Source organism: Triticum dicoccoides, chromosome 3A, assembly GCF_002162155.2.
Source record: "Triticum dicoccoides isolate Atlit2015 ecotype Zavitan chromosome 3A, WEW_v2.0, whole genome shotgun sequence".
Taxonomy (NCBI): domain Eukaryota; kingdom Viridiplantae; phylum Streptophyta; class Magnoliopsida; order Poales; family Poaceae; genus Triticum; species Triticum dicoccoides.
The window spans coordinates 3,712,941-3,721,990 of record NC_041384.1 but is presented as its reverse complement, the minus strand read 5'-3'; positions in this window follow the sequence as shown (position 1 = coordinate 3,721,990).

Here is a 9,050-nt window from a genome sequence, read left to right as displayed (position 1 = left end):
GAGCTGTCCAGTCTTAATAAAATTCTGGACAAGATATGTCAAATCCACAGCACCCTTGATAAACCTTCAAATCACAACCATAGAGAATGTTGGGTATTCAAACAATCCGGCAAACTCAACGCCGAACACAAGGGGCTGGATACACCAAGTGAAGACGATGACGAAACCCGCAAGCAAAGCACTGGGGGACAGAAGAAATTCCCATCAGAAGTAAAAACAGTAAACGTGCTACACGTGACAAAGGGGAGAAGCAAGGTGGCGCCCATAGATATATGTGCCCTAGAGCCTATCACAACAGAGTCCCGCCATTGGTCATCCAAACCGATCACCTTCGACAATCGGGATTACTCCGGAAGTATCCGGCACGCAGGATGGGCTGCCCTGGTGTTAGACTCGATAATTGACGGATACTACTTCACACGAGTCCTGATGGATGGCGGCAGTAGTGTGAACCTGATATATCAGGACACGGTCCGCAAAATGGGGGCAGAACCAACAAAAATTAGCCATAGCAATATTTCCTTTAAAGGAGTAACACCAGGCCGAGGGATTCGTTGTTCGGGCTCCCTCCTACTAGAAGTCATATTCGGCTCTCCCAATAACTTCCGTAGCGAAAAGCTAACATTCTACATCGCTCTGTTTAAAAGTGTCTATCAAGCACTACTGGGACGCGATGCTTTCGCCCTCTTTAACGCAATACCGCACTATGCGTCTCTTACGCTTTAGATGCCCGGTCCACAAGGCATCATTTCAGTAAAGAGAAACATTGAACGCTCCTTGCGCGCGGAAGACTGTGCGGCTGCTTTGACAGCCACACACTAAACTGCCTCACCAACCTGAGCGCCTAATAGGTCGTTGAGGGAGTCCTGGATTAGGGGGTGTTCGGGTAGCCGGACTATACCTTCAGCCGGACTCCTGGACTATGAAGATACAAGATTGAAGACTTCGTCCTGTGTCCGGATGGGACTTTCCTTGGCGTGGAAGGCAAGCTTGGTGATGCGGATATTCAAGATCTCCTACCATTGTAACCGACTCTGTGTAACCCTAACCCTATCCGGTGTCTATATAAACCGGAGGGTTGTAGTCCGTAGGCAATCAACCACATACACAACAATCATACCATAGGCTAGCTTCTAGGGTTCAGCCTCCTTGATCTCGTGGTAGATCTACTCTTGTACTACCCATGTCATCAATATTAATCAAGCAGGAGTAGGGTATTACCTCCATCGAGAGGGCCCGAACCTGGGTAAAAAACATCGTGTCCCTTGTCTCCTGTTACCATCCGTCCTAGACGCACTGTTCGGGACCCCCTACCCGAGATCCGCCGGTTTTGACACCGACATTGGTGCTTTCATTGAGAGTTCCTCTGTGTCGTCTCCTTTAGGCCTGATGGCTCCTTTGATCATCAACAACGATACGGTCCAGGGTGAGACATTTCTCCCCGGACAGATCTTCATCTTCGGCGGCTTCGCTCTGCGGGCCAATTCGCTCGGCCACCTTGAGCAGATCGAAAGCTACGCCCTTGGCCATCAGGTCAGGTTTGGAAGCCTAAACTACACGACTGACATCCACGGGGACTTGATCTTCGACGGATTCAAGCCACAGCCAAGCGCGCCGCACTGTCTCGATGGGCATGATATAGCTCTGCCGCTGAATAGCGCCTTGGAGGCCGCATACGCATCGGTTTCGACCATTGATCCGGAGCCTACTGCGCCGATCGAGGATCAGCGGTTGGACGCTGCCTCAGGGGCTGTGATCTCAGAGGCGATCGAGCCAAACTCCAGCCCCGCACTCCGCATGGCCCGTGACTCCGAGGAGCCGGATTCCTCTCCGAACTCCGAGCCCCCCGCGCCCCTGCCGATCGAATCCGATTGGGCGCCGATAATGGAGTTCACCGCCGCAGACATCTTTCAGCATTCGCCTTTTGGCGACATCCTGAATTTTCTTAAGTCTCTCTCTTTATCAGCAGAGCCCTGGCCGGACTACGGTCAGCGAGGGTGGGATACGGACGATGAGGAAATTCAAAGCCCACCCACCACCCACTTTGTAGCCACTGTTGACGATCTAACCGACATGCTTGACTTCAGCTCCGAAGACATCAACGGCATGGACGACGATGTAGGAGACGAACAGGAACCAGCACCTGTAGGGCGCTGGAAGGCCACCTCGTCATATGACATATATATGGTGGACACTCCAAAAGATGGAGATGGCGATGGAACAGTGGGGGATGACGCCCCCAAGAAACAGCCAAAGCGCCGGCGTCAGCGGCGCCGCTCTAAATCCCGCCAAAGCAAAAACGGTGATTCCGGCACGGGAGATAATACTACCCCGGATAGCACCGAAGAACACCCACCTCAGCAAGATTCGGCACAGGAAGATGGAGAAGCCAGCCCTCATGAGAGAGCGGCAGACTGAGAGGTCGAGGATGATAACTATACGCCTCCCTCCGAAGACGAGGCAAGCCTCAATGACGACGAATTCGTCATACCATCAGACCCCGCCGAACAAGAGCGTTTTAAACGCAGGCTTTTAGCCACGGCAAGTAGCCTCAAGAACAAGCAGCAACAACATAGAGCTGCCCAAGATTTGCTAGCTGACAGATGGACTGAAGTCCCTATGGCTGAAGAGCATGAACTCAAACGCCCCTCCAAGAGTTACCCGAAGCGCAGGCCACTACCCCGATAAGAGGAGGAAGCACCTACATCACCAGCGCATGACATGGTAGACCGGCCACCTCGCGGCCGCGAGAGAGAGGCCTCTCGGCACTCCACCCAAGCCATGCCCCGACGCCGCTCAACTAAGGCACGGGAAAATGCGCCCGACCTACGAGACATACTAGAGGATAAGGCAAGACAAACAAGATCGATCTACGGATCGCGCAGGCGCCCTACGGCATGTGACAATGATCTTCACGCCGGATACAACAAATCCGGCCGGGCCGAACACAACAGACATAGCTCTTCCGAGCTGCGTTGTGATATAGCCCAGTACAGAGGCGCCGCACACCCGCTATGCTTCACGAATGAAGTAATGGATCATAAAATCCCAGAGGGTTTCAAACCCGTAAACATCGAATCATACGATGGCACAACAGATCCGGCGGTATGGATCGAGGATTATCTCCTTCACATCCACATGGCACGTGGCGATGATCTACACGCCATCAAATACCTCCCGCTCAAACTTAAAGGACCGGCCCGGAATTGGCTTAACAGCTTGCCAGCAGACTCAATCGGTTCTTGGGAGGACCTGGAAGCCGCATTCCTCGACAACTTCCAGGGCACTTACATGCGACCGCCCAATGTCGACGACTTAAGCCACATAATTCAGCAGCTAGAGGAATCGGCCAGACAATTCTGGACACGGTTCTTAACAAAGAAAAATCAGATAGTCGACTGTCCGGATGCAGAGGCCCTAGCACCCTTCAAGCACAACATCCGCGATGAGTGGCTTGCCCGGCACCTGGGACAGGAAAAGCCAAAATCCATGGCAGCCCTCACGACACTCATGACCCGCTTTTGCGCGGGAGAAGACAGCTGGCTAGCTCGCAGTAACAACTTATCAAAGAACCCTGGTAATTCGGATACCAAGGACAAAAGTGGCAGGACACGTTGGAATAAGAAAAAACGCCGCGTTAACAGCGACAGCAATGAAGACACGGCAGTCAATGCCGGATTCAAAGGCTATAAATCCAGTCAGCGGAAAAAGCCATTCAAAAAGAATACTCAGGGCCGGTCCAGTTTGGACCGAATACTCAATCGCTTGTGCCAGATACATGGCACCCCAAAAGGCCAGCCAATCAAACTAACAGGGATTGTTGGGTGTTCAATCAGGCGGGCAAGTTAAGGGCCGAAAACAGAGACAAGGGGCTGCACAGCGACGACGAGGAGCCCAAGCCGCCGAACAACAATGGACAGAAGGGCTTTCCCCCACAAGTGCGGACGGTGAACATGATATAAGCAACCCACATTCCCACGTGGGAGCGGAAGCGTGCGCTACGGGACGTATACGCGATGGAGCCAGTCGCCCCAAAGTTCAACCCATGGTCCTCCTGCCCGATCACTTTTGATCGAAGGGACCATACCACTAGCATCCATCATGGCGGCTTCGCCACATTGGTTCTCGACCCAATCATCGATGGATTTCATCTCACAAGAGTCCTCATGGACGGGGCAGTAGCCTGAACCTGCTTTATCAGGATGCAGTGCGGAAGATGGGCATAGATCCCTCAAGGATTAAGCCCACAAGAATGACCTTTAAAGGCGTTATACTAGGTGTAGAAGCCAACTGTACAGGCTCAGTAACACTTGACGTGGTCTTTGGATCCCCGGACAATTTCCGAAGCGAAGAGTTAATCTTTGATATAGTCCCGTTTCGCAGTGGCTATCACACCCTGCTCGGACGAACCGCATTCGCAAAGTTCAATGCGGTGCCGCACTAGGCATATCTCAAGCTCAAGATGCTAGGACCTCGAGGAGTAATTACGGTCAACGGAAACACCGAACGCTCCCTCCGTATAGAGGAGCATACGGCGGCTCTCGCAGCGGAGGTACAAAGTAGCCTTCTCAGGCAATTCTCTAGTCCGGCCATTAAAAAACCAGACACTGCCAAGCGCGCCCGGAGTAACCCACAGTAGGACCACCTGGCACACTCTGAGCAAGTGTAGCAATGCGGCCCCAACCCCAGCTTTCGCGACATAGCCAAACCAGTACCTCGCGCACATAACTACGCCCTTGAAATACAATGGGCACAGGGGAAGTGGCACAATAACGGCACGCCCAAAATACGGCTTAAAACGTACTAGGGGCTGCCGGATTCTTTTTTTAATTTTTTCTTACTTTCAGGACTCCATACTTCGGACGACCTGTTCGGCAATTCGACTGCCACACAAACGATGCAAGATCCAGGGAGGCAGACAAGCCATGCCGCATTATGGAACCCCCAGGTGGTCTCTATTACGAGCAATATACCTGTTTTGAATACAATTCCGCGGACTGCCCCTGGCTAGGACATGTTAAATAGTCCAATATCTTTACCTTATAAATACCACTTGTATCGTTCTGCTCTGACAGCAGCCTTTATATAAACAATGCATAGCTTTTGTCTATTTTCTGCATTACTCTCTTTTATATATGTTCATTAATGACATGTTGCACCCATACACTGTGGTACAGCAAGTATGCCAGGGGCTTCAGTACCCTTTAATATGGTGTGAGAAGTCCGTACACTTTCACAAGTGCGGCACCCCGAACTTATAGCACTATATGCATCGGCTCCGAATCATGATTTGGGTCAATAGTTGGGTTTGCCCGGCTCCTATGTTTTGGTGCCTTACGTTCCGCTATATTGGCTAAGGTAGCACTAGGAGAACCACTGCGATTGTGCCCCGGTTGAGCTGGGTTAAGCACCTCAGTGGAGAAAGCTAAAACTGACTGTCATGATGAGGCGAGAGACCGGTTGCTGTTCGAGAGGTTTTTCGAGTCCCTAAAGACTTATGCCGCTTCGAGCGAGGAGCCGGATTTGTCCGGCCAAGGCGTGGATACCGCCCCGAACTCGGTCTTCCGAACTAGGGGCTTCGCCGAAATTTAAAATGATAAAGTTCTATGGCTAAGTGAGAGTGTTCAAGCATTATAGTCCGGTTGCCTGGTTCATTGTGCTGAGCGCCTCCCTCGAAGGACCCAACTATGGGAAAAAGAGCGCTTAGGTTTATCCCAAACACCCCAGCAATAGTGGCATGGGGCAGAAGCCGACGACTGGCCATCTCTCAATTTTTTGATAAATGGCCGCACAGAAAATAATATTTTAAATTCAATAAGCATTGCTTAAGCGCCCATGAACAAGTTTTCAGCGCACAGGATAAAAACGAGCGAGTTTATTCAAAAATTATATCCTTGGTACATTCATCCGCCACAAGGCGGGCACCCGCAAGAACATCCTTGTAATAGTTCTTGGGCTTGCGATGCTCCTTCCCCGGCGGCGGCCCGTCCTTCACAAGCTTCTCACCGTCCAGCTTACCCCAGTGCACCTTTGCACGGGCAAGGGCCCGACGGGCACCTTCAATGCAGACGGAGCGCTTGATGACCTCGAGCCTTGGACAGGCCTCCACCAGCCGCCGCACTAGCCCGAAGTAGCTCAAAGGCAGGGCCTCTCCGGGCCACAGCCGAACTATGAAGCCCTGCATGGCCTGTTCGGCCGCCTTGTGGAGCTCGACCAGCTGTTTCAGCTGGTCGCTCAAGGGCACAGGGTGTCCGGCCTCAGCATACTGAGACCAAAACACCTTCTCCGTCGAGCTGCCCTCTTCAGCTCGTTAGAATGCGGCAGCGTCGGATACGCTGCGGGGAAGATCTGCGAATGCCCCTGGAGAGCTCCGGATTCGGGTAAGTAACATGTAGTTTACTTTTATACATCTGGTTTGCATAAAGAATGCCTTACCCGCCGCTATCTTCTTCATATCCTCCAACTCTTGGAGGGCCTTTTGGGCTTCGGTCTTGGCAAACTTGGCAGTCTCAAGGGCCGCCGTGAGCTCGGACGCTTGGGTCTTTGACTCAAGCTCCAAACTCTCATGTTTTTTCATGAGAGCCTGAAGCTCTTGCTGCACCTCGCCGACCTGAGCCCCAAGTTTCTCTCTCTCGGTGCGCTCCGCGGCCGTTTTCTTTTCGGCCTCGGACAGCGCCTGCTTGAGGGTCGCCACCTCAGTCGTGGCCCCTATAATAAGCAGTGCAATCCTGTTATTTTTTGCAATCACGCCTCTCTATAGGCATTTTTCTATAAGGTATCTCTTACCATCTTTCTCCTCGAGCTGCCGTTTGGCAAGACCGAGCTCTTGCTCGGTCCGCTCGAGGCCTTGCTTCAGGGCAGCCACCTCCGCAGTCAGTGCGGCGGTGGCCAGCAGCGAAGCCTGCATACGTATATTGACTTCTTTTTAGTTAGACTCCTGCGATATTTAATAGATCCTCTATTCGGATTTTCTTTCCGAACGCCAAACAGAGAATCAGGGGCTACTGTCTATGCGGTAATATTTTTATATATTTTTACTTACCTCGAAGCCTGTTAGAAGGCTAGCTCAAGCTTTTGTCAGTCCGCTCTCGGCGGACTGAACCTTCTGGATCACCGTACTCATAATAGTACAATGCTCCTCGTCGATGTAGGCGCCGTCAAGCACCTCCTGCAGATTGTCCGGCACCTCCGGTTGGACGGAGGCCATCGGATCAGAAGGCTTGCTCCTCTTGGAAGGAGTTCGCCTACCGCGGTCCAGAACTGTTGATGATTCCGGCGCGGTGTCCGGCACAAAGCCGGACTTGGAGCCCTGGGGGGTCTTGTCCCCTTTACTCCTGGGGTCCGGGAGGTCGCCTTGCGGCTCCTCCAGGACCACCTCCTCCTGCCCCGGAGCTTGTTGCGACGCCACTTCGGCGTCGTCCGCAGTGCGGGGGGACACAGCGGGCGGAACTGAGTTCACGTCCGATGAATCCAGGGAGCCGCTCGACGACTCGTTGAGTTCGGCCCGGGCGGGCTGCATAATTATGTTCGACATTAGGGAAAGCTATGCAACAAAGGAACATCATGAGTTATTCTGATATCCAAACTTACGATTTCGCCGGACTCTTGGCCCTGTTTAGCCACTCCTCTTTGCCCTCTTCGGCGTTGGGGGCGTAGTCCGGCGGAGGGGTCTTTCTTTTCCTAGACCCCTCGGCCTCCCCCGTTGGGGCGGCCTTCCTCTTGTCACATCCCTTCACTGGGGGGGGAGTTTTCTTCTTCCTCCTCCTCGTTTTCGTGGGAGGAGGGCGTCTCGGACTTGTCAGATGACGAGTCCGACACCACCATGTTGCGGGCACTCTTTCGAGTCCCCGTAGTCTCCTTCTTCTTGGCCTTCTTCTCCGGCACCACATAAGGCGCCGGAACCAGCAGCTTCGCTAGTAGAGCTGGGGCTGGGTCTTCGGGCAGCGGAGCCGGACAGTTAATCAGTCCGGATATCGCCCGCCAAGCCTGTCAAAGGTAAGGGAGTTTAGATCCCACATAGAGTCAAACTATGAAAAAACTTAACATCCTGTAAAAGGTGAAAATAGCTTACCTCGCTAGCGTGACGCTGCGAGCTGTATCCGCGGTCCTCGAAAGCGGATGCGGGAGCCTCGGCACCTTTGATTAGCGCCTTCCAGACGTCTTCATACGTCGTGCCAAAGAGCTTGTTAAGGGTTCGGTGCTGTGCCGAGTCGAACTCCCACAAAGTAAAGTCCCGTTGTTGACACGGCAGGATTCGGCGAACGGGCATGACCTGGACTACATTTACGAGCCTGATTGGCTTGTTTACCAGGGACTGGATGCATGTCTTCTGTCCGGTCACCTCTTCCTCGTTACCCCATGATAGGCCCGTCTCTTTCCAGGACATGAGCCGCCTGGGGGGTCCGGATCGGAACTCGGGGGCTGCGATCCATTTCGGATCGCGTGGCTCGGTGATGTGAAACCACTCGGCTTGCCACCCCTTTAGGGTCTCTACGAAGGAGCCCTCGAACCACAGGACGTTGGCAATCTTGCCCGCCATGGTGCCTCCGCACTCCGCCTGGCTGCCGTGCACCACCTTGGGCTTGATGTTGAATGTCTTTAGCCAGAGGCCGAAATGGGGGCGGACGCGGAGGAAAGCCTCGCACACGACGATAAACGCCGAGATGTTGAGGATGAAATTCGGGGCCAGATCGTGGAAATCCAGGCCGTAGTAGAACATGAGCCCCCGGATGAATGGGTGAAGTGGAAAACCCAGTCCGCGGAGAAAGTGGGGAAGGAATACTACACTAGTAGAAAAAGGGTCAAACGTGAAGCACATTAGTGCCGGTTTGTATTTGAGCCGGTACTAATGGTACCATTAGTGCCGGTTCGAATGGATTTGCATTAATGCCGGTTTGTGTTGAACCTTTAGTACCGGTTCGTGGCACGAACCGGCACTAAAGGGGTGGTGGCAGGCTGGCGTCAGGCCGGGGCCCCACGATCACCTTTAGTACCGGTTCGTGGCACGAACCGGTACTGAAGGTCTAACCTTTAGTACCAGTTCGTGCCAC